This window comes from Equus przewalskii, chromosome 14 (genome assembly GCF_037783145.1).
Source record: "Equus przewalskii isolate Varuska chromosome 14, EquPr2, whole genome shotgun sequence".
In the NCBI taxonomy this organism is placed as follows: Eukaryota; Metazoa; Chordata; class Mammalia; order Perissodactyla; family Equidae; genus Equus; species Equus przewalskii.
The window spans coordinates 27407545-27433729 of NC_091844.1; the positions used below are offsets into that span (position 1 = coordinate 27407545).

The 26185-nt window shown below is 39.8% G+C and overlaps 1 long non-coding RNA gene across 1 annotated transcript; it reads left to right on the forward strand.

Moving 5' to 3' along the window:
- The first annotated feature begins 444 nt into the window (after positions 1–444).
- On the forward strand, positions 445–25931 carry LOC139075725 (uncharacterized). The gene is made up of 4 exons (XR_011526448.1): positions 445–579; positions 1500–1650; positions 23523–23792; positions 24141–25931. It is a non-coding gene; the product is annotated as an uncharacterized lncRNA (long non-coding RNA).
- The last annotated feature ends 254 nt before the right edge of the window (positions 25932–26185 follow it).

Here is a 26185-nt window from a genome sequence, read left to right on the forward strand (position 1 = left end):
GTGTCTTGATGTCTGCCCCCCACTTTCAAACAGTTTAGCCAACAAAGATGTATATCTATAGATAGATGATAGACTGGATGAACGGTAAAGCATCGTTTTCCAGTTTATAGTTTCTTACAACCCAGAAAGTCTAATAATGTCCCTATTACTTCACCTGACTTTCTCCAACTAGATCCTCAGCTAGTTTGTAATCAGCCATCACTGGCAGTTGGTCTCCTCCTTTACCATCTTGGACACAGATGTGATGTGACAATTGACTCTGCAGGTACCTCTAGGAGTAGGAATTGTAGTCGGGTGTAAAGAACACTGTGTCCAACAAGACGAGGTGGGAGGCATCGGAACGAATCACTCCTATCGCTTGAACATTAACCAGGTTTCAGCAGCAACTCTTAGAGAGTACCCGTTCCTTACACCCACCAGGGAATGTTATCTACAAGGATCTAGCATTTTTTAAAAGCATGACCAATTCCACAGGCCATTGCTACCCTCTCAAGAAAGGCTTGATTCCTACTATCTCTCTCATGGTCATTGCTGTTTCTACTATAAGCTGAGATCCCTGAGAAAAACCTATACACTTGGGTAAGTATTTCTTAAAAGAATCATAAGCATGGAAAAGAGCTTTCTGGTATGCATAGATCTCAGATACCATTGAAGACTTCATCAAATGTTGTTCTGGCATCAAAACAACTTTAACCAAAATTCCACTTTGAGTCTGGAGATCCAATAATTCCATCAACTCATCCTCCTGTATGACTAGTACTGATTATTGTCTTTTTGCAAATTCGTTCTCTACTCTTATCTGTCCTGCTCTAATTGCAAGGAAGGCTGAATTCTATGAACTGCATCAACTGGTCTCCTTTGCCAACTGACTTCCAGTCGGGTTTGGCAAGTGGAGACACTAGAAAGAGACTAGAGGGAAGAAGAGGAAAGAGATCAGGGTGTTTTCCTCCCACCAGCTACCTACTTTGAGTTGCATTTCTGGCAGTAGCACCATCCTTCCACAACTGCAGATCCTATTAGGTACCCCTCTTGACATTTTCCACTGTCTCCTCTAGAGAATCAAGCAATGGTTAACAAACTTTTCCATGCCTTCACATTCATCAAAGAATGCACCTTCCTGCTCCACCTCACCACCCTCAGATAAAATTCATTTTTGCTTTGAGACTCTTGGCACACTCCTGTAGTAATGTTTTCTCCTTTTCTTGCTATCATTTGCCTTCATTCTTTGAGAATATTGCCGTTTAGGTCAAAGTTATTCCTTCCTGTCATTACCCTAGGTGACTTCAAAGTTTCTTGATTCAATCAATGTCATTCAAGTTTCCCTCCACTTCACTGAAGCCAAACACACCCATGGTGATTAGTTAAGATCTAGGTTCAGTTGCATGGGACAGATTTTTAAAATAACAGTGGCTTAAACAAGTTCAAGTTGGTACGTTGGCTATGCCCTATGAAATCTTTAGGGGCCCGGACTTCTAACCTTGTTGCTCTGCCATTGATAGGTGATTGCGCTTGTCTCCATGGACTATGATGGCTTGCCACCAGGTCTGCATTTTAGTCAGCATGAAGGGTGAAGAAGGCAGGAGAGAGATGCCACTTCTTCCAGTGGCATAGCCAGGATTGTGCATGTCACTTCTCATGTGCCATTGACAGGTATGACTTTGTCATGTGGTCTCCCATATAAGCTGTAAGGGAGGCTGGAAGTACATTCTTTTTTTGGGGTGTCCATGAATCTAGCTAAAAATTCTGTGGCTAAGGAAGAAAGGATAGGATGTATACTGGGCTACTGCTAGCAGTTTTTGCCACATATCATATTCTAGACACTGTCGTGGCTCAAACCTACACACTATGAAATATTAACCCTGGTCTTCTAATAACCTCTTCTTATCCACATGTCCCTTTCACTCATCAAGTCCAACTAAATTCATTTTTGGACAAAAATAAGACCTCCTATCCATTGACCTCCTCCCTCAGACAAATTCTGTGGCCACCTGAGACTGCAGGATGCATTTCTCTCTTGCCTATTAATTCTTCTGCCACATTAACCTAAAAACTCCAATTCTGGATGAGCCCAGTTTTCTGCCTTTTCTTTTCCTGATCACAGGTGGCTAACCACCCCCCAACCACATAGGTTGGTCTCATGACACATTCAGGGTCGCCAATGTCTGCTGGGCTTTGGTGTTATCTGGAAATCCTTCTGTGTGTTCCTCACCAGCCACTCGTCAACTCTCCACGGTGAGCAATCCACTTTCCTCAAGCCCCTTGCTGCACGGCTTCCCTCTTATGTGCAGGAGGAAAGAAACAGTATTAGTCTCCTACTGTGGCTGAAACAAATTCCCGCCAAGTCAGTGACCTTATGTAAACAACATAAATTTATTCCCTTATAGTTCTGGAGATCAGAAGTCTAAAATCAAGGTGTCAGCAGGGCTGTGTTTCTTCTGGAGACTTCAAGAGAGAATCTGTTTCCTCACTTTTTATAGCTTCGGGAGGCTGCTGGCATTCCTGGCCCCTTTCTCACATCACTGAAACCTCCGTTTCCATTGTCACATCTCCTATTCCATCTTTGGTCGCCCTGCCTTCTTCTCATATAAGGATCCTTGTGACTACACTGGGACTAACTGGATAATCCAGGATAATCTCCCTGTCTGAAGATCCTTACCTTAATCACATTTGCAAAGTCCTGTGGCCACGTAAGGTAACACAGTCACAGGTTCCAAGGGTGTGGACATGGACACATTGCAGGGGCCGTCATTCAGCCTACCACACTGACCTTTCCTCTCACTTCACAGGCAGAACACAGGCATCCTGAGGAGCTTCCCCAATATCTATTCCCACTCCCCTGGGGACACATTTATTTATATTCAGACTCATCCCAACCTCTCTTTCCATTTTCAGTAGAGAAGGTGTTCTTCCCATCAAAGTCTGACGTCCCTGACGTTTTTCCGTAATTCGAACTTCTTTATTCTATTAACATTTTTCACCTTAAATTCTTCTTTGTCTGATATGCAGATTGCTACCTTAGCTTTATTCAGTTTACTTTTGCTAGTGTAGCTCATTCTTTTTATATTCAACTTTTTATATCGTTATACTTTAGTGGTTAATTCTGCAAATACCTAGATGTTTAAAAATATAGTAAGCTCTGCTATAACATTACATATATGTTGCTAAAAATCACCACATTTTGTAAAAGCTGGCAGCAAAAATCACAAGGCTTATGAGAAAAATGGATTTAGGGGCACAGCACTTTAGGCACAAAATCGTCATCAGTAAATGAGTTTATGGGCACTAAAGGCCAAAAACTTCATCAGTAGCATATTTTTTAAAAGGATACAAAAAAAATGTCGCAGTTGTGTACATTTTAAGCAGTTAAGAAGTACAGAAATACAGTAATAGATTCAGCATCTTATCTTGAAAAACAATTGAAGATTGCTTGTCGAAGTGGCTGACAGAAGGGTTGCAGCTTGCAAGTTATTGTGAAGTGTGGGAGGAGGGTTACCTGAAATTAGAAGGAAAGCTGTAATACAAGATGTGGATGGGTGTGGCTCATAACACCTGTGGTGAGCCGAGGAGCTGGGAGATGCTTGAAGTGTGTGCATTCTGTCTTCCCACACAGCCTGGTCCAGCTGGGTAAAGTTTTCAGCGTTCATGTAGTGTTTCTCACAAACAAAATCACGCAAAAGCAAATGGGAAATTTCTGTTATGCCCCAAATGCCCCCAGTATGTCAATTGTGTTGGAATAAAAAAGCACTATAGCAAAATTAACTGTACATTTTGAATACCTCTATATTTTAACAGGTAAGATAAATTTATATTTATTATGATTACTGGCACATTTAACTTTATTTCTACCATTTTATTTTTGTGTTTTCTATGATGTATTTTTTTATTTTATTTCTCCCTCCCTGTCATCTGTTAAATTTATTTAATTCTTTTCTTTCCTTTTTCCCTTTTTTCCTTTCCTATCTTGGAAATTATTTTTGTTTCTATTCTTTTTGTTGCCATCCTTAAACGTTAACGAGCAAAGTCTACGCCAAAGTTACTCAATATGCTCGTCACCCTCCTGCACAAGTATTTTAGAACATTTCAACAACCCCTAAGAAAACTTCTCCCATCTTCCATATTGTTGTTGGAAATAGAATGTCATCTTGTTTTTGAACACTTGGTTTTTATTATATTTTCTAGTCACTCATTGTGAAACGTACAACTATGTTTTACAAATGTCTTTCTTCAACTATTAATTCTTGCCTCTAGCTCCTTTTTCTGAGTTCAATTTACTTCTTACTGAAGTGCATCCTTCAGCAATTATTTCAAGATGGTCCTGTGGACAATAAACTCCATTATGAAAATATTTATATTTAGCCCTTCTTCTTGACTGATCATTTGACTTGACATAGTGTTCTGGATTCATTTTTCCCCTCAGCGCTTGGAAGATGTTATTTCTCTGTCCTTGGCATCTGATGCTGATGAGAAATCTGACGTAAGTCTGACTGTCATTTCTTTATAAATAATCTATGTTTTCTCTTTGGTAGCTCTTAAGGCTTTCTCAATATCCCTAATATCCGCAATTTTATTACAAATTGCCTAAGTATAGAGTTCTTTGACTTGTCCTGCTGAGGATTTGGTGTATCCTTTCTTTCTAAAGACTCACACTCATCTTAACATTGGAAAATTGTTCACCCCTATTCCTTCAACATTATCTCCCTGCATCCTCTTGACTCCCTTCTTGAACTCCTTTTAGATGAATATTGAAGCTTCTATTAGGTTCCTCATATCTCTTATTTTCTCTTTCATATTTTCTATCTCTATCTCTCTGTACTCCATTCTGGGTCATTTATTCAGATATTTTAGTTTACTGATTCTCTATTTAGCTATCTAGTCTTATGGTCAACCTATTTATTCAGTTTTTTATTTCGAGAGACTCTTCTTGTTCTTAATGATTGTTTTATCTACTCGTTCCTTTTTTGTAATGTTCTACACTAGCCTTAGGTATCTTATTCCTTCCTTTATTTCTTCACATTTCTAAACAAATTTATTTTAAAGTCTCCTTCAGAGTGCATTATTGTCTGTGAATTATGCCTTTTCTGACTCTCTCTCACAGTGGAGATGGCCTTTACATGGATGCTTTGTGTGCTTTGTTTTTTCAGCAGGAATGCTTCTCACATGACATCAGTCACCAGGAAACCTATGGAGTGTTGGCTTGAGGTTCTGATTTCTTAGGAATTACAGCTTTCCCAGCATGGTTCTGAGCAGATGGCCTGCTTCACGCTCACTCAGAGATGTGACAGCCCCTTCTTGATGTCCAACTTCATCCAGGCAGTCTTGTCTCAGCTTAGGACCTTACATAAAAAATTAGCCTCCAAAGGATTTCCTATTCCTCAGTTGGTCCTTTGGCGTCAACGCACTGTGATCTCTCTTCATTTCTGATCCCTGAGGCCCTACCTTTCTTATTTTAAATCTTGACTATGTGTTTACAATAAACTTATTCCAAATTATCTAGCATATGTATATGCTCCTTACATATATGTACATAGTGTATATATATATGTAAGGAGCATATATATATATATACAGATACATGTGGAACAAAAGTCTTCCTGTGTATGTTTTGTTTGCCATATTGGCCAGAAGTCTTTTCAAATACTATTTCTCTGTTGTTGACTCTAAAATCTCTATTTCCAATCCAGACCTGATGACTGAGCTCTAGAACCATATCCCACCACCTACAAATCTCCACCTGGATGTAGCACAATCGCCTCAACCCAGATGTCCAAAATTATTTGTTCATATTCCCCAGATCCCAACTCTGCAATTCTTCTCTCCATTTCCCTGTCTTAATGAGTGGTGCCACCATTGGCCAAGGTGCCTAATCTAAAACCCTGGAGGTCATCTTTGACTTCTACTTCTCCCTCTCCCTGCAGGGTTAATTTCACCGAGGATGACCAACCATCCCAATTTTCCTGAGATCGAGGGGTTCCCAGCATTTTGGATTCTTGCTGCTAAAACCAGGATGGTCCCAGACAAACCAGGACAAACTGGTCACCTTAATTCTACCTCTAAGTATTTCTCAAAACCCTCCACTTCCCTCATCCCCTCTTCTTTAATTCAGGCAACCACAAACTCCAGGATTCTTTCAATGGGTCTTCCTCTAGTCTCCTTGCCTCTAACCTTACCCTTTCCAATACATTCTCTATATTAATGATGAAGCAGTTTTTCAGAAATATAAATCTGGCTAGTTTCAAATTAAGTCACCTACTGGCTCCCATTGTCTCAAGGATAATTTCTAACTTTTTAACACAATCCACTGCAAATCCCTCCATAATGTGGCTCCTGTGTTCCTCTCCAGTCTCATTTCTTGATCCCCCTCCCTTTCCCACACATGTGCTCCAGTCACATTGGATGACTCCTGGTTCCTCAAATACGCCATGGGATTGGGTGCTTCTGGGCTTTGCAAACCCCTCCTGCCTAGACTGCTCTCCCCAGATGCTTTACCTGGTAACCATCTAATTTTCATGCAAAATTCAGCTTCAAAGTCAGCTCCTCAGGACATCCTTTCTGATTTCCCTTTCCTATCCTTGCCTGGGTAAAATGCCACCTGCGCAAGCATCATAAATTCCCTGTGCCTGCAGCATCACAGAACTTACCTTCCATGTTGTAATTATTTGTGTACTTCACTCTATATTAGACCACGGAATTATTGAAGAAAGGAGTGTGATTTCTTCTCTGTAATTCTACTACTCTAGATATATCCAGCATGTGTTCCATGAATGAACAAGGAACTGGGAGCTTGAGGGTTTGAGAAACAGTCCTGACTCTCCCCTTAACAAGTCACTCAACTTCTCTGGTCTCTATTTCCTGCCCTTACTTTGCTTGGCTGCTCCTTCTCGTCCTTTAAATCTCAGCTCATATGTCATTGGCTCTAAAAATCCTTCTCTGATCCCCCAAGGCAAGGTTAGGGCTGCTGTGATGGAATCCCATAGCACCCTACTCTGCCCCATCTGTCTATAAATCCCATTAGCAGAGGTGTCACTTCTGTCTTGTTCATCTCTGCATCCCCAGCATCTGGCATAGTGCCTGGCACATAGTGAAAGATGAATAAATAACTGTTGGATTAATAAACTATAAAGTATGGGGCATCAAACGGAAGAAGATGATCTCTAAAATTCCTTCAGGCTCTAACCTTCTGTTGAACAGAGATAAAGCCCTATGTTTCTACAGTGACCAACAGGCATTAAATGACGATTGCTACTTTTGGAACCTGCTCTAAATGTCATGGTGTCAGCCACTGCTGAAGCTAATGCATATCCCGTCAAGTTTTGGCCAAAAGTAGGAGCATCATGAGCCAGAAACTCAGATAAAAAGAAACAGGTTGTCAAACAGTGAAGCTAGAGAGAGAAGGAAACCTAAAGGTAAACTGTGTGTTCCTCATGAGTATGGGAGATGGTGCATCCTCACTAGAAGTCCTGCTGCCAACCCACAGCAGGCTACATGGAAACCTTCTAGCACCTAAGTCTGAGAGAGCCCAAGGATGCTCTAGTCTCACCTTATCCAGCCCACCTACTCTGCCACAAGTGACAGGGCAAGCCCGCAGGCCAGTCTCATGGGTAGAGCAGGTGCTCTGTGTACTCAGCCCCTGCTCTGCCATTACTGATCTCCAGAACGTAATTGTCTCACTCCACCGGCCTCCCTACCACCAGCCTGAACCGAACCTCCCTGGCTGTCCAGACTCCAATTTCCTCACTCACATCTCACTTTCCAGAAAGCCCTGTGGCTTTTGCCTCTCTAGCCTACTTTCCCTTTGACGGCACACTCTCCAATAATGGCAAATAGAGAGAATTTAGTTATAGTCGCTGGCAGTACCATCTTGTTTTTTCTATTCCTATATTAATGTTATCCTTCCCCAGAGAGTCACTTTCTTTGTCTACCAATTACCACCAGGGCTTCCTGCCTTTTATCCTCCAGAATACAGCTCTGTGTTAGATTAACTTTACATCTAAAGAGAATATGGACAATTAAGACTTTGTCACGTAGTTTTCTTAAATTATTCGCCAAGAATCATTCTCAAGCCAGAACTCACATTTTCAAACGGACAGGCAAGATTTACACATTTCTTTTGCGAGGATTACTTGGATCCTAGAGATTTTCTACTTCTTCCTGTTATTGCCATAGCCTTTCAATTTCCTCCACATATGAAGAAGCATCTTAACGTAGAAAAAGTTTTAAAGTAAAACAGAAGTCTTATATCAAAAGGGCTGATTTTAGAACTCCTAGGAGAAGCTGAATGATGGAAAAGAAGGCAGTGTTGAGGAAGAAAGGAAATTACTTCTGTGGAGGTTCATGTGTGAGTCCTGAGGAAAGAGCGCCACAAACAGAAATAAGACGAACTATTTCACTGAGACATCGGGGTGCAAAGAGGATCACACAAAGGGGGTGATGAACGACACCCCAATTTCTGCTTACATTGCCAGTCAACATGGAGTGTTGGAGTTAGAGACCCCTGAGGGTGTCTGCTCCTTTGTGGGGAGACAGAGGACTATGGCAGGCCTTGTTAATAAGCACCCATGAGAGATTCTCTGGAAATTTCTAGAAATAATTGGGGGAGAATTTGGAGGGGCCAGAGGCTGTTTTAATAATGGATGGGGCCAGGAACCATTGCAATAAGGTTTGTTGTAGTTAATACAAATCTCACATTCAAGTGTGGCCTCTGTAAACAGAGGTTATATTTTGAAGGATCTAGTCTACAGTTATTGATGAATTCTGAGGTAACGCCCATCCACATAATAAAATAATCATTATCCAGAGAACAGAACCAGGAAGGCATGTCTGCATCCTGACTGCCCAACCACTGGCAGAGTCCTGCCTCAAAATGTGTGCCGATTACCAAGGGCTGGGCTAGTCTCACTCCAGACAGAGAAAAATTGTTGAAGCTAGTTAACTTCCTGGGGGACAAACACTGTTTATGACTTGATATAACCAACATAGAGTGGAGTGTTCACAAATTTGCATGAATGACTTTAGATGAGAGAAGTGTCAAATGAAGAGAAGTCCTAGAAGCTATGTGTAAGCCAGCATGAACAGAAACCAAATTTGTTATATTATTCTTTTTGAAGATGCAGTCTTTCCTGGAGCTGAAGGAGAGACCCATGATAGCAAATCTGTTTGGATTGATCCAAATTCCCTGCTCCACTCCGTCTCTCTGGGCGGAATCCCCTGAGATGAGCCTCCGTGACAGGCAAGAGGGAAAGTAGTTAAGCCCCAAGGAAGAAGTAAATAGTACACCAAACGTGCATACCTGGGGACTGTAGGATGCCTCGTTCATGCAGAAGAAAATTTTGCAATTGTGGTTACAATACACTACTGAGATGGTGCCCTAGTGGCAGGTTCCTGAGGCAGGGAAGAGAAGAAAAATTACAGAAAGCCAATGTTTTCTGCACTAGAGGTCATACATAACCTCAAGGTTATGTAGCCGTTGTTGTAGCAATTAAAATAGCACATGGAGGGGCCAACCCAGTGGCTGGCATGATGATTGGGTCCACGAGCTCTGGTTCCGGTCCCAAGCAGGGACCTACGCACCTCTCATCAAGCTATGCTGTGGTGGTGTCCCACATACAAAACAGAGGGAGATTGGCACAAATGTTAGCTCAGGGACAATCTTCCTCACCAAAGAAAAGCACATCAAGAATTAACACTGCACTAAAATACAGGCAACACCACCCCCCCAGTTGGATCTATACCCAAAGTGCTAATCACAAAAAACAATGAAGAAGAGCTAGTAATTGGAGATTGGCCAAAGCAGACCTATTTGGAACCTGTGACAACAGAGACTATAAACGATGACTTGCTATTGTGGATACTCAGAGCTTATGAAAGTCTAGAGGCCTCTTTAGATTCTCACTGTCACTGCTAATCAGGAAGAGCAAATGAACAGGAGGAAAGCACAAGCACACAGCAGCCCTGCCTCAGGCGTTAGTCGTAGAAGTTAAAGTGGACATGGTCAAAATGGCAGCTTGAAGTTGCATTGGGGTTGTTAATCCTTTTAGAGAGTAGGAGTGACTACATCCCTCTTAGCAGGGAAACCTCCCAAAACACACACACACACAACACATACACTAACACTCTAGTCCCCTAGTGGAACAGGGAGGAGGATGGGCACAATTCATCCACTGCAGTAGTCAAGATAAAATACTCTCTGATTGCTAAAAATTGGGGGCATTTCAGAAAAATAACATAAGTAGGTTTCTTTAAAAAACTTTTTAAGGGGCCAGCACCATGGCCAAGTGGTTAAAGTTCTGCGTGCTCTGCTTCGGTGGCCTGGGTTCATGCATTTGAATCCTGGGTGTGGACATACTCCACTCATCAGCCATGCTGTGGAGGTGTCTCACGTGCAAACTGGAGGAGGATTGGTATGGATGTTAGCTCAGGGCTAATCTTCCTCAAGCAATAAAAAAAGAAGGATTGGCAATGGATGTTAGCTCAAGGTGACTCTTCCTCACACACACACAAAACAACTTTTTTACAATGTGGAAGAAAACACATAAGGTGCCTTAAACACAAATGAACAGTATATTGAATAACTATAAGTGAAAACTCACAAAAACACCACTGAAGACAAGAAATAGGACATTGGCAGCACCCAGAAGTCTCTTGTATGCTCCTTTTCATATCCCCTAAAAATAATTACCTACTAGAATTTTTTGGTAATTGCTCCCTTTTTATTTTCTTTATAGTGTTACCACTTAAATCTGCATCCTTAAAATTATAATTTACTTCTGCTTGTTTTTGAAATTTACATAGATGGAACTTATTGTATCTTGTCTTCTATATCTTGCTTTCTTTCCATTGTGCCATATTCATAAGATTCATTCATGTTTTTGTGTGTGACTACAGTTCATTCATTCTCATTGCTGTATATCATTCCATTGTACAATCATAGAGCAATTTGTCCAAACATTCTACTATTGATGGACACTTGTATGGTTATAGTTTGGGACAACTATGAACAATGCTGCTATTAACATTCTTATATGTGTACAAGAATGGTACTCACCTGTTTGACTTTCTCTGTGGTATATATCCATGGGTAGACTTGCTAGGTTGCATGGTTAGTACATGTATTAGTCAGGGTTCTCCAGAGAAACAGAACCAATAAGATGCGTAGAGTGAGAGAGAGAAATTTATTTTAGGAGATTGGCTCCCATGAACATGGAGGCTGGCAAGTGCAAAATCTGCAGGTTGTGCCAGTGGGCTAGACACCCAGGAAAGAGCTGGTGTTGCAGTTCAAGTCCAAAGGCCATCGGCTGCAGAATTCCCTCTTGCTCAGGAGAGATCAGTCTTTGATGCTATTCAAGCCTTCAACTGATTGGATGAGGCCCACCCGCATTATGGAGGACAATCTGCTTTACTCAAAGTCCACTGATTTAAATGTAGATCACATCCAAAAACACTCAAAAGCATCCAGAATAACATTTCACCATGTGTGTGGGCACTGTAGCCCAGCCAAGTTGACACAAATTTTGTAGATAATACTATTTTCCACAGTGGCTGTACTAACAGAGGGTCATTATGGGTGGAGGCCTTCAGCTTTTTGTTAGGATACAGTTGATATTGCCAAGCAGCCTATTTTTTTTCTCTAGTATGAGTAGCCCTCACCCCCTCTCCCAGAAAAGTGAGAGCTAGATTAAAGAAGGCCTTGCCACCTGATGCTCAGTAGTTAGTGTAATTTTCAAGTCTTTCTTGCAATCAACATCAGGCCAGGTTTCTACCATAAAACACGACTGGCTGGGGTATCTGTGTCTGAGTGCTGGGGTTTCTACCTGTGTTTCCCATGAGTGAATGATGCCACAGTCCACACAGCTACACGATCAGAAACCTGGGTTTTATCTCTTACTCTTCCACTTGTTTATAGCTAATTAACCATCAATTCCTGTTGACTTTGCCTCCTATGACTCTCTCAGACTTATCTGTGTTGCTCTTTCCTCTCTGAAACTACTCAAGTTCAGACAATCCCTTGCCTGGACTACTGCAAGAACCTTCCAGCTGGACCCTGCCTTCAGTCTTACTCCAATCCATTCTGGGCTCTGTGAAGCCGGAATGACTTTCTGATAAATATCTATGAAATTATTACTCCCCTGCTTAAAATCTCCCCTTTGACACAGGATAAAGTCTTTTCTCCTTAATATGGTTTACAAGGCTTAGCATGATGACAGCCACTACCTGGTTTTTCTTTACTCCCTTCTCCTACCTTCTTCTTCCCATATTGCCCTCACAAAGCTTCAACCACAGAACACTTTTGCCAGTTCCTCAAATGAGTCGCATTCTTTCTAGACTCCAGACTTACAGGCAAGTCACCCCCTCTGCCTGGAATACTCCTCACTTTCCATCCCTTCATCTGACTTGACTCCTTCTAATTCTTCAAGTTCTCAACTAGTCAGCAACAATACTTTGTATTTACCAAGTCCAGTTTCATATTCTCTCTTCTTCAGCACAAGGAAAAGTACATTTCTCAGTCCTACTGATGTTAGGTGGAGCCATATAACTAGCTTTTACCAATGAAATGTGACCAGAAGTGATATGCGTCACTTCCAGCCTGAGGCAATAAAAGCTTCTGCCCAATTTTCATATCCCTTGGCTTCTGCTGTCCTGGAAAACTCAGGGGCCTCATGTTGAGAAGACAGAGCCATAAGACTGAAGAAGCAGGAACTATGAATGGCCATAAGGAAGATGATAGTCACCCAAGCCCATAGCAGGCTTTATGAGCAAAAAACAAGAGGCATTTTGTTAACCAACTAAGTTTGGGGAATGTTTGTTACCACAGCATGGCATAGTATCCTCTGACTAATACAGAAGATGGTATCAGGAGTTGGGTACTACCACAAAAAAAAAAAAACGAATACATGTGGCATTGGCTTAGCAGACGGGTGGCAAAGGTGAAAAAATAGGCATTCGAGGCTGGGAAAATGTTAATCCGTGTTATGAAGTGGAAAAATATTTAGTAAAATTGCAGTCTGTGATCACTTGGAAATAATTTCCCTAATGAAGTTTTGGCTCTTATGGAAAACATAGAAAAGAGGAAGCTTAGTAACATGTGCAGTTTACTATTTGGCAAGGAATTACAAGAGAGGATGAAATCAGAAAGGAATTAAGCAAAAATTAAAGAGAATAGATAGCTCACAAATTTATGGCCCTGAAAAACTGAAAAAGCCCAGTTCTTTTATGCTCCAAACAGGAAGAGATAATGTTAAAGAAAGTCTTTGAGTGGCAAAAGTCCAGTAAAATTCAGTCTTGTCAGAGATCAGATTAAGTGTGAAGTTTTTTCACAGAAGCTCCACACACTCTCCATTAAGACAGTTTGGGGATGATAAAGAAAAAGAGCAGATCTGAGAACTGTGTCTTGTAAAGAACTGTAGGTATAGGTACAGATACAAGGAACTGATTAGAATCAAATAGATATGTCTTTGAAAGAGCTTTCTCCTTCAAACTGTCAAAAAAAACCAAGAATCAAGAAAAAAGAAAATCTTGATTGTTCAAGACTTAAAATGACACTTGACTCCCCATCTTACAGGAGTGACAAATGTTCAGTACTCAAGGAGGGCATACACCTCAATGCTCAATTCAGATGTGGCCACAACAGAAAAGGGAAAAGGGGGAAGCACCAGGAAGGTAGGAACTAGGAGCCACAATGAACAGGGAGCAGGATCAAGGCCTCAACAAAGAATCCTCTTTATCCCCAGGTCCACGTTGCTCAGCCTCAACACTATTGACCTCTTGGGCTGAGTAATTTTTTGTTCTAGGGAGGCTGTCCTGTGCATTGTAGGATGTCTAACAGCATCCCTGGCCTCTACCCACTAGATGCCAGTAAGATTGTTTCCCCAGTTGTGATAATCAAAAATTTCTCCAGACATGGCCAAATGCTCCTTAGGGGCAAAATCGTCCCTGGTTGAGAACCACTGTCCTAGGTTAAGGGAACTCCATAAGGTCTGCCCAGCAGGATTTCAGAATTGCCATGGACTATTGACTGCTGTGCTTTTTGTATCCTCCTCCTTTCCAAATGGGAATGTTGTGATTGTGGTTCTCGGTCCTATTTTATGGATACAAATTGAGTGTAGGGTGGAAGTAAAGAGAATTTTCTATTTTTAGTTCACATGTCTCCAGACTAAGAGAATCCACATTCATACCTGATTCATCCAGAGATCTTGGACTTTTGAGTTTGATGCTGTAACTGCATAGGATACTGGAATAAATCCCATGGGGAGTGTATTCTATGTGTGGAAGGAAGGATGAAATGAATATCTGGTGACTAGAAGGATTGATTGTGGCAGAGACAATGCTACGCATTCAAAAATTCCATTTCACATTTCTCCTTCCTGGGCACACGGTAACTACCCTTCCCAGCCTCCTTACAGCTTAGGGTAGACATGTGATTTGTTTCGACCAAGGAAATGTGGTTAGAAATGCAAAAGCAAGAAATAAACTTTTATTGGGTTAAGCCACTGGGCTATGGGGGCTGTTCGTTACTGCAGCATGGCCCAGCCAGCTCAGATGGCACTCCCTTTGTGAAGTCTGCCCTGATTCCTCTGCTCTGGGCCAAGTCCCCTTTTTATAAGTTCCCTGCTTCCTCTAACATGGCACTTACACTATATTGTATTTGCCTGTTTATTTGTCTCTCACATCGAGGACAGGGACATATTTATCTTATTTACCATATGCATAGTACACAGTCTGGCACTCAAATATTTGTTAAGAACAAAGGATGATTACTAATCTTAGGTTGCAGAGGCAGAAAATTCACTGAAGTGTTTATAGAGAGATAGAGCCAGCTATTGTAAGTGTTCGTATCTATGGAAATAGTTGGAGGGAAAAATCCTCAATTGGGGCAAACACTAACCCTTTTAAAGGTTGTGGCAGATGACAGATATTTCATTATTTCTCCATTAATCACAGTTATCTTCTCACCAGAAGACAGAGGCAAGTAGGAAATAAAATAACACCCAAACCACTTTCATCCCAAGTATTGTTCTAGAAAATTCCATGAGGTGAGTTCAGACAGATTTAACTTTGATGAGCTTTCAGTTTCTAAGACATGAAGGAGAGATTGAAAGAAAGTTCTTAGGGCTGGAGCAAGACAATTTTCTCCACAAGAATGTGATATGGGGTGTGTCCAAGTCACCCTGCACACCATAAAGCTAAATGACTCAAGAGCATTCAAGGAAAGATCTATTAACAATTAATGACCTGAAGAATCATATTATAGAACTGATGTTCAACTGGATCATTACCAAAACCCACGGACCATAGGCTTTTCCAATCTTGGTTGTGAGAAAGAAGTCTAGAAACATTTGAATATGTGTGGAATACCATACTCTCAATTGTTTGATTAATATTGATGATTACACGGTCCCCTGCACAAATGTATTGGATTATTGGTAGGAAGCCAGCAGTTCACTGTGTTACTCCTTCAGAGTAGATATATCAGATGCACACGGTTCTTGAAAACAAGGAATAAATAGCCTTTATTTGCCTGGAAAACTTTTATCCATTTAAGAAAGTGTCTCTCAAGATTTCCAGAGCCCTTTTAATTTTAATGCTTAATGGAGAAGGTAATAGATGAAAAAAAAAAAACTTGAAGACACTCACACATAGAAAGATATTTTGGGGCAAAAGTCCTAAATCATCTTGTTGAAACTTCTTTGAAATTATCCTTGGCAAATGCCAGTTTTATCTAGACTTCATAAAATAGATATATAACATTCCAAGGGAAAGTGGACACCGGTCAAGAAAAGATTTCTGCCATTACCTTCTGGCTATGTCACAACTACTCCTGAGAATTACAGGGCTTGGTAAAGTTCTACGGGAGAATTAAAGGACTTTGTGGAATTTTAACTCTAAGGGGATGTATAAAGCAATATTTCAATATCACAAAGTTCTTTTTAAATCTGATACAGGAGTACCAAGTCCAAGCTGGGTCAATAGTTAGGCAAAGAAACCAGAAATATTTTGCCGCTTTGGCAGTTGGTAGGGAGAGGAATCTGAGAGGAGCTTCAGCGCTTTGCTGGCCTGCTCAGCTCAGGCTCTAGTGAAGACATTAGCTGATCCTCAAAACCCTCTCCTAAGTTTGTTTTGTTTTCATTACTGTCAGTAAAACTATATTAGGAAGATGAAAATAGTAAAAAGCCCATGGTTTTGCTAGTAGCTGTCAGATAGCATGATTTGACACTTTGTCTACAGGATAGAATTTTGGCTTTGAATTAAGTGACCAATTCCCTTCATAGATATTGTTGACGAACTATCCCTTACCTTTGTGCCTAATAGTGCCAGCTTGTCACCTCAGAGAGCCAGGTAGAAGGCTAAGGTCACCAGGGTGGGGGCAGATCAAGACCAAAAAACTTTAGGCTTCTCTGGGCTCATCTTCCATGAGATGTGGGGACTGGCAGTTAATCAAAGCAGTTATTCAGCTGGAATGCCCTGTTGAAGCTGATAAAAATGGGGGAAACTGGTGGCGGGAGGGAGTATACAGGGACTTTCTGCTCATTTTTTCTATAAACTTAAAGCTTATCTAAAAAATAAAGTCTATTAACTTTAAAAGATTTAAACACTGCCATATTTGGTAATAAATAGGCACTGCCTACTGCGTAAGTGAACAAAGGATGATTACTAACCTTAGAATGCTGAATCCTTATAAATGCCCAAGGATTCAGTTTGGACTCCCAAAGAACATTACCCTCGACGTAATGGGGAACTGAAAATAGAACAGACACACAAGGACTAAACCATTGCTTCCAATCTGCTCCAGCCCTGATTGGATTAAAGTCATCCTAACCACATGCCAGGAGCAGAAGCAACTCCTCTCTGGGGGAATATAACATCATCCAATACCTCGAATTATCTGTATAATTTTTCAGACACCTTTTTTTATCATACAATGAAAATAATTAAGCATGCAACAAGACAAGAATTGACCAAAAATCAGGAGAAAAATAGGAGAAACAAACCCACAGGATATCCAGATATTGGAATTATCAAGCATGGACATTAAAGAAACCATGAAAGTATGTTTAAGAAGTTAAATAACAAGATGGGAAATTTCACTGGAGAACTAGAAACAAATGAGGGTTCTGGAACTAAAAAATGAAATATGTTCTGAAAATACTAACCAAAATACTAACCAAATACTAACCAAGATACTAACCAAATACTAACCAAAATAAAAGTGGAGTAGCAATACCTATATCAGGAAACGTAGATTTGAAGGCAGGAAATACTACTGGAGATGAAGTATATTTTATAGTGATAAAAGGGTGACTTCAACAGAAATATATACATATTTATCTTAAACCTGTATGTGCCTAATAATACAAGCATGTTAAACATATAAGGCAAAATCTGGCAGAATTAAAATTGTCTTTCTTCCTTCCAATGATTGTGTACATAGGAATTCCAGAGGAATCTAAAATTAAACCACGAGAATTAATGAGTGAATTTACCAAAGTCACAAATATACGGTCAACATATAAATATCAACTATATATCTGTATACAGCAACAACTAGACAGTAAAATTTGAAGAATTATTGCTTACACTGGCATCAAAATGATCAAACACCTTACAATATAACTAATGAAAGATGTATAAGACCTCCATACTGAAATTATACAACTTAATTAAGAAATATTAAGAAGATCTAAATAAGTAGAAATATACCACATTCTTGGATTGTAATGTTCAATATCATAAAGACTTAACTCTTTTCCAAATTAATCTATAGATTCAAAACAATCCCAATTTACATTGCAGCAGAGTTGGCTTTTTTGGGAAAAATTAATAAATTAATTCTAAAATTTGTGTGGAAATGCAAAGGGCTAAGAACAGCCAAGGCAACTTTGCAGAAAAAAATTGGAGAACTTAACACTGCTAGCTTAGAAGACAGCTTATTATGAAGCTAGAGTGGTATTGGGGCAAGGATATTCAAAAGGCCAGTGGAACAGAATAGAGAATCCAAAATTAGGCCTTCACATACAGAGACACGTGGTTTATGGCAGCGGTGGCCCTGAAGACAGTAGGAAAAGAACATCCTTTTAAGTAAGCTCTTCTAGGGCAATTTAGTATCAATAAGGATGAAAATGAATCTTAAACCCCGAGTTCATACCATTCATGTTAATTAATTCCAAGTAGATTGTAGATTTAGATGTAAAAGTTAAAGCAATAGAAGATAGAAGGTAACATAAGATAACATGAGAACATCTTCAAGATCTCGGGGTAAGCAAAGATTTCTTAAACAAAGCGCAAAAGGATTGACCAAAAAGGAAGAAAAGTGATAAGTTGGAAGGCATTTAAATTAGCAATTTCTGACCATCAAAAGACAAAGGTAAGCCACAGAGTATGAAAAGATTAGCAATACATATAACTGTCAAAGGACCCATTTCTATAACATATAAGGAACTCTTACAAATCAGTAAGAGAGACAACCTAGTTTTTTAAAAAATTGAGCAAACAACCAGAACAGACTGTACAAAAATTATATGAAAAGATGCTCCACTACATTTCTCCATTCATTAGTGCAATGCAAAGTAAAATCACAGTGGGATATCCATCACGCGGATCTCACCCATCAGAACGGCAGGCATTAAAAAGACTGGCAAGACCATTCATTAGCAAGGATGTGGAGCAGCTGGAAAACTCATGTGTTGTGTCTTGCTGCAGGAATGTAATTGGCATAATTGGCAGAAGCAACTACATGTTTGTAAATATCTGCTAAAGCTGAGCAAATGCAAGCCCTATGACCCAGCAATTGTATTCCTGGGCAAACGTCCAACTAAAATGCATAAACATGTGCTAAAAAAAAATAGTAACATTATTCTTATTGCTCAGAGCTAAAACTAATCAAGTGTCCATCAACAGTAAATTAATAAACTACTATTTTCAAACAATAGAATGTTACATGGCGATGGCAATGAACAAATTCCTGTTACAAACATTGTAAATAAATCTCACAATTGTAATGTGAGGTGAAAGAAGTTCCGTAGGTATAATTCCATTAATTTAAAGTTCAAAAACATGCAAACTGAGTCTATGGTTTTAGAAACTAAGATAGTGGTTACCTTTGAAGATGATTGAGAAAAGATACAAGGGGGTCTCTGGCATTCTGATAACACCTTATTTCTTTCCCCTAAATGTGTTTACACACATATGTTTACTTTCTTTAATTTATCGAGTTCCATACTTCTGATGTACACCCCTTTTCTGTATAGATATTATACTTCAATGAAATTTTATTTAAAAAATATGGATACACATTTTCATTTCAAATATATCAGTTAGGGATGATCTTTAACTTTTCTCCTAAAATATTCTCTAATAATAGAACAGAAACACTAAATAGGTAGAACAACTTAAAAGGTCTGAAAATATTCTCCAGTAATAGAATATAGTAGTTTTCTTTAAGAAATGAGAGGTATACAAAACTCCATAAAAATTTTGTTTCTGTAAAACCACAGAAGTCTGTAAAGCATACCAAATATTATATGTAGTTTCTAGCATTTATTTTCAAAATAAAAGAATATACGTATGTGCTGAAGTTAACCTTCAAGTGCAAAGTCTTAAAAATGCAAAACTCGGGGAGGCTCAGTGGCGTAGTGGTTAAGTTCGTGCACTCTGCTTCGGGGGTCTGGGCTTCGCCACTTAGGATCCCAGGCATGGACCTATGCACCACTTGTCAAGCCATGCTGAGGCAGGCATCCACATATAAAATAGAGGAAGATGGGCACGGATGTTAGCTCAGCGCCAATCTTCCTCAAAAAAAAAGAAAAGAAAAGAAAAGAAAAACTCTACTCACAAGCACTTCCTGAAGAATCTCATACAGAATGAGCTTCTTCCAATGAAAACATCAATGCAGCAACTTCAGCAAAAGAACTGATGGTGAATATTTAGTATATATGATTATAAATCTAAGACCAAAGCAAAGGTGGAGAGAAAGGAAGAGTAAATATTAAATATTTTGTGAAAGTAGAAATAATAGAACTTTAAAAATGGGAGAAGGCAGAAATGAAAAGGGAAAAGATTTATCAGAGTAACCATATGAAATTACTGATAATCAGCCATTTTTGACCTACAAAGACAACATTTTAGTATGACTCAATGTAATAGGAAAAGCTCAAAGATCACCTCCTGGATAATAGGTGAAAGACTCAAGATATCATTTAAAGCCAATAAACCAAATAATAGAAGCCTATATGAATAAAAAGAGACTGCAAGCATTATAAAAGGTACTAGTATAAAGATAGCCAGCCCTGGTGGTCAGTGGTTAATATTTGGATGCTCTTACTGGCATGGCCCCAGTTCATTTCCTGATCAGGGAACCACACCACCCATCTGTTGGTTGTCATACTGTGGTAGCTGCATGTTGCTATGATGCTGAAAGCGATGCCACTGGTATTTCAAATGCCAGCAGGGTCACCCATGGTGGACAGGTTTCAGCAGAGCTTCCAGACTAAGACAGACAGAAGAAGGACCTAGCCACCTACTTCCAAAAATTTGGCCATGAAAACCCTATGAACAGCAGTGGAGCATTGTCTGATATAGCACTGGAAGGTGAGAGGATGGAGCAAAAAGAGAGGGCAGGGTTCCGCTCTGCTGTACACAGGGTCCCTAGGAGTCAGAATCAACTTGACTGTACTCACAACAAAAAGTATAAAGGTACCTACCAGAAAAAAACTCACAAATCTTTATAATAACAAAATAATTTTTAAAGCAAACAGACCATGAAAATAGCTCGTATGCATTTGCCCATAAGTGTAAAAAAAAATACGCTCAGGAATATAATATAAAATAATAGAACAGACATGTCAGTCAAATCATTAAATATGAATAGGTCTAACTCAGTTAAAAGAAAATGATTTTCACACTGGCTCATGAAGAGAACACCAGTTCTACGCTATATACTAGAGGCACACATAAAACAGTGACTCAGGAAGCTAAAACTAAACGAACAGACACAACTGTATTAGGTGGATGCAAACAAAAAGAAAACAGGAACCGAGATCCTGATAGCAGTTAAGGCAGAGTTCACACCAAAAAAGCAGTAAATGGGACGAAGAAGGATGTTTTGTAGTATCAAAGACCATGATTCACTATGAAGACATAGAGTTATAAATATCTATGCACCAAAATAGCACAGCAATCATCCTCATAAACAGAAGAAAGGAGATGCAAGGAGAAATGGAAGAACCACTCTGCTAACCAGAGATTTAAACTCACCACTCTGAGTTTAAGGCAGGAGAGTGAGCACAGAAAAAGAGAGTATGTGGAAGATCTAAACAACATAAGCAATTATGTAGAACTTATGTATTTATACCAAAATGCATACCTCAATAGTGGAAAATATACCTTCTCAAGTGCACATACAACATTCATTAAAAAGAGCATACATTAGATTACATAGAATCCCCAATAATGTAGAAATAAAAAAATTTATCTGATCATAGTGTAAAAATGTTAGGAATGAATAATAAAATTTGAGTTCCTTCCACCTGAAAACGATTTTTAAAACCTCTTTTTAAACAACTTCTGCATGAAAGAGTAAATGTAAATCAAGTCACAGACTCTATTGGATACACTTAAAGCAATGATCAGAGGAAAATTCATAGTATTAAATACTTTAGCTCAATTCTTTAAAAGTGAAAGAAGGAAATAAGTGAATTAAATCCCAAATTAAAAATGCAAGAAGAGAAATAACAAGGTAAATCATAATGAAGAAGAAGGAAGGAAATAATAATTAAACAACACACTCCTGAACACCCAATGGGTCAAAGAAGAAATCAAAAATTATCTTGAAACAAATGAAAATGGGAGCAAAACATACCAAAACTTCTGGGAGGCAGCAAAAGCAGTTCTAAGAGAGAAATTTAAAGCAATAAACACCTACATTAAGAAAAGCGAAAGATCTCTAATGAACAACCTAACTTTACACCTTAGGAAATAGAAGAAGAAGAAACTAAGTTCAAAGTTAGCAGAAGGAAGAAAATAACAAAGATCAGGGCAGAAATAAATTAAAGAGAAATGGGAAAAACAGTAGAAAAGATCAACAAAACTAAGGGCTGGTGTTTTGAACATATAAACAAAATTGGCAAACCTTTACCTAGACTAAAGAAAAAAAGAGAGAAGACAAATAAATAAAATCAAAAATGATAGAGGAGACATTACAACTGGTACCACAGAAATACAAAGGATCGTTAGACACTACTGTGAACATCTATACACCAACAAATGGGATAACCTAGAAGAAATGGATAAATTCCGAGAAACATACAACCCATCAAGATTGAATCATGAAGAAATTGAAGACTTGAACAGACCAAGAATGAATAAGGAGATTGAAAAACAATCAGGGCCTGGCCCGGTGGTGTAGTGATTAAGTTCAGGTACTCTGTGTCAGCAGCCCAGGGTTCACCAGTTCAGATCCTGGGTGCAGACCTACACACCACTCATCAAGCCATGCTGAGGCAGTGTCCTACATAGAAGAACTAGAACAACCTATAACTAGGATACATTAGGATGTACTGGAGCTTTGGGGAGAAAACAAAAAAGAGGAAGGTTGGCAACATATGTTAGCTCAGGGCCAATCTTCCTCAGCAAAGAAAAAAAAAAGCGAAGCATACTTTTAAAAGAAAAATAATCAAAAACCTCCCAGCAAAGAAAAGCCCAGATGGTTTCGCTGATGAACTCTACCAAATATTTAAAGAATCCTCCTCAAACTCTTCCAAAAAATTGAAGAGGAGGGAACACTCCCAAAATCATTTTATGAGGCCAGTATTACCCTGATATCAAAGCCAAATAAGGATACAACAAGAAAATAAAACCTCAGTTTCTAATTCAACAGGTGTTATGGGCTGAACTGTCTCCCTCAAAATTCATATATTGAAATCTACCTGAGAATGTGACTGTATTTGGAGATAAGGCCTTTTAAAGAGGCGACTAGGTTAAAATGAGGCTGGTAGGGTGGGTCCTAACCTAATCTGACTGGTGTCCTAATAAGAAGAGGACATTAGGACAGACAAACACACCAGGCACGTGTGCACACAGAGGAAAGACCATGGGAGGACACAATAAGAAGGTGGCCATCTACAAGACAAGGAGATCAGCCTCAGAAGAAACCAAACCTGCCAAAACCTTGATCTTGGCCTTCTAAACTCCAGGATTATTAGAAATAAATTTCTGTGGTTTAAGTCACTCTATCTGTGGTATTTTGCTATGGCAGCCCCTGCAAATTAATACAGTAGGTCTAGGGTGGGGCTCCAGAATTTGATGAGCTGGATCAGATATACTCCCATTAGGGGAGAGGAGCGTGTGTGGAAGAGCAAAGATCAAGCCCTAGCCAGCAACCACCTAGAGAGCCATTCATAAGCAGTGCTGTTGGCAGAGGAATTGTTTTCCCCTTCGGTTTCCTCTTCCGTATTTCTGCTTTTTTTTTTTAATTATCATGAATTAATTTGATATGAAAGGAATAGATAAAATTTTTAAATTAAATATCTTTCCAGGTCTTGTTTTGGTGCCCCAGCTGAACCAGGAGAACCTAATCACCATTCTTCCCGGCCAAGAACTGGTGCCCACAATGAGTAGATGGGTAAGTGGGGCGTTTTCACAATTGTTCCTGAGCAGGAACTAAGGCTGTCGGATGGCTTTCAGTGTCTTCTCAGATCCTCGCGGGATGCCTCCAGTGCTGAGAGATGAATGAGTTCCACGGCAATGCAATCTCTGATGTTTCCTTTAGAATAAAAATCTAGAAGTCAAATCATTGGATCATAAGGGTAGGTACTGTTTTAAGACTTTTAAAACATAATTCAGGGGCTGTCTCAGTGACATAGTGATTAAGTTTGAGCGCTCCACTTCGGTGGCCGGGGGTTTGAGGGTTTGAATCCTATCCCGGGTGTGGACCTACTCACCAATCATGAAACCACGCTGTGGTCGCATCCCATATATAAAGTAGAGGAAGACTGGCACAGATGTTAGCTCAGGGACAATATTCCTCACACACACAAAAAAAACTAATTTAAATTGTCCTCCAAAGAGATTATATCAATATACACCTTTACCCACAAAGATTTGATGTCAAAGCACTAGTAATAAAGAATGTCCTTTCACCTCCGGTCCCTTAGATACATCTGTCATTCAGTTACCTGGGATGAAATAGAGACTGGTTCAGGATTTGAGGATCTTGGATTCCAGCCATCAGTCTTTTTGTATCAAGATACCAGATACAAGCAGAGAAGACCAACATGAAAGTGTTTAAAATCTATCACAATAGCTTATACTTGGTATTACACAGCTTTCTTTCAATTTTTAAATCTCTGCATCTCTTCCTATGTTTACTTTGATTTTTACTTATTTCCTGAAGTTTTCATCAGAAGTTTCATTTCAGAAGTTTTAATTTTTTTATATAATAAATTAAATTTTTCAAAGAGCCAGCTTTGGGGTGGATTTTTAATATTGTATCATTTTGAGGAGGGAAGAATAATTATTGAGTTAATAAACTAGGATTAAAAAACAACATTTTCTAATTGAGCCCATTTAATACCCTATACTTTAGAAAGAGGTGACGCCATGTGAAAATGTTGATCAAGCCTGAGTTCTTTTAGTTAAATGTAACATGTGGGAAACATAGACGACACATATTTATATATTCATAGCTCTCATCTAGAGAGGACATTATATTAGAAGCCATAAATCCTGGGAAATAGAAATAAAACCAAAAATTGACATTTATTATTATATATATATTTATTAATTTTTCATCTACCTTGTATACATTAGCTAGAATTTTAGTCTTTAGAGAAGAATATCTATTTCTCATTTTACTCCTCTTTTCTCTTCCACTTTGTAAAGAAACATTCAGACTCTCATTGTCACTCTGCATCTTCCTCAGCTGTTCATATATACTAGCCTTTAAAAATTTTCCAGATAGATACCCTAAAATGCTCTCAGCACCTGTCCATGCTGACACCGGTTTCCATCACAGGAACTCACGCTTATATTCTGTTCCCATGGATGTCAGTGCCTCCGGAGTGTTCTGGCTCTCTCACTGCCCCAAAACAGCCTTTTTCTTGCCATTGTCATCCAAATGACAACTCTCAACCAGTTTAGCTAAAACAAAATAATTCCTTTCGGGGATCTTTGTGACCTACTTCTTCCTCTAAAATGACCTCAGACAACCCCTGGTCTGCCTCCCTTGAAGAAAGAGGGGCTTTGCATTGGAGCTCCTCAGACAGCCCACGGTCTCCGCCCCTACTCTGGCCGAGTGACCACCCTGCCCATTCCCACCGCCTTCAGCTCAGTTCAAAGGGGCCTCACAGCTCTGTAAATGAACACCGTGAGGAACAAGGGCCAGAGCGGAAATGGCTAGATTGTGATAAATGTTTCGTGTGCCCAGAGAAGCGGGAGGGAACGGCATCCACAAACAGTTATTATAATGGTAGTACTCACGTTCTAAGTCAGAAGCGCTGACAAAACGTCAAATAGAGTGGCCATATGTAAAGCACCTAGAACAGTTCCTGGCATGTCGTAAGCACTCAGTGCCCGCCACCCTCCCCTTCCTCCTCTTGCTTCCTGTTCTTCTTACTAAAGTGTCTTGTTTTATGTTGGGAAGATTTACAGTTTGATGATTTCTGATCTGTTGCTGCCTCCCTACCTTGCCACCTTTCTAAATTCAACCATTTTCATGCCATTCAATCCAGTTTGATACATATGTATTGATCATCCACTCTGTGCAAAGCACTGTACGGAAGGGAGTCCCAGCAAATGAATAGTTGAGTGACTCTTCCTGCCCTCAGAGAGCTAGCAATCTAATTGGACAGAGATATAATGCACACGGGACAGTTTGCCCTGTGAAAGGATGGCTGAGGAAGGGAGCCAGTGACTAACAGTAACTCATCAACACTGTGGAGGGGAGAAGGGGGTGCTTCCACACCAGTGGCTTCAGGGAGCGGGGAGAGGGGAGGGTGTATGAGGCACCTGAACACAGCTGTACTCCCTTTCCCAGCCAACTCCAATGTCCTCTCTCATCAGTTAAGTGGCTTCAGGCCTTAAGGGCAGATGAACACAAGTGAGCCCTGGCGCTCTGTTGGCCTTGAACTCAGAGAACAATAGAACTGAGCAGAGCTTCCTCTGGCAGGCTGAGGTGTGCTGGGAGGTCAGTGTGGGAACC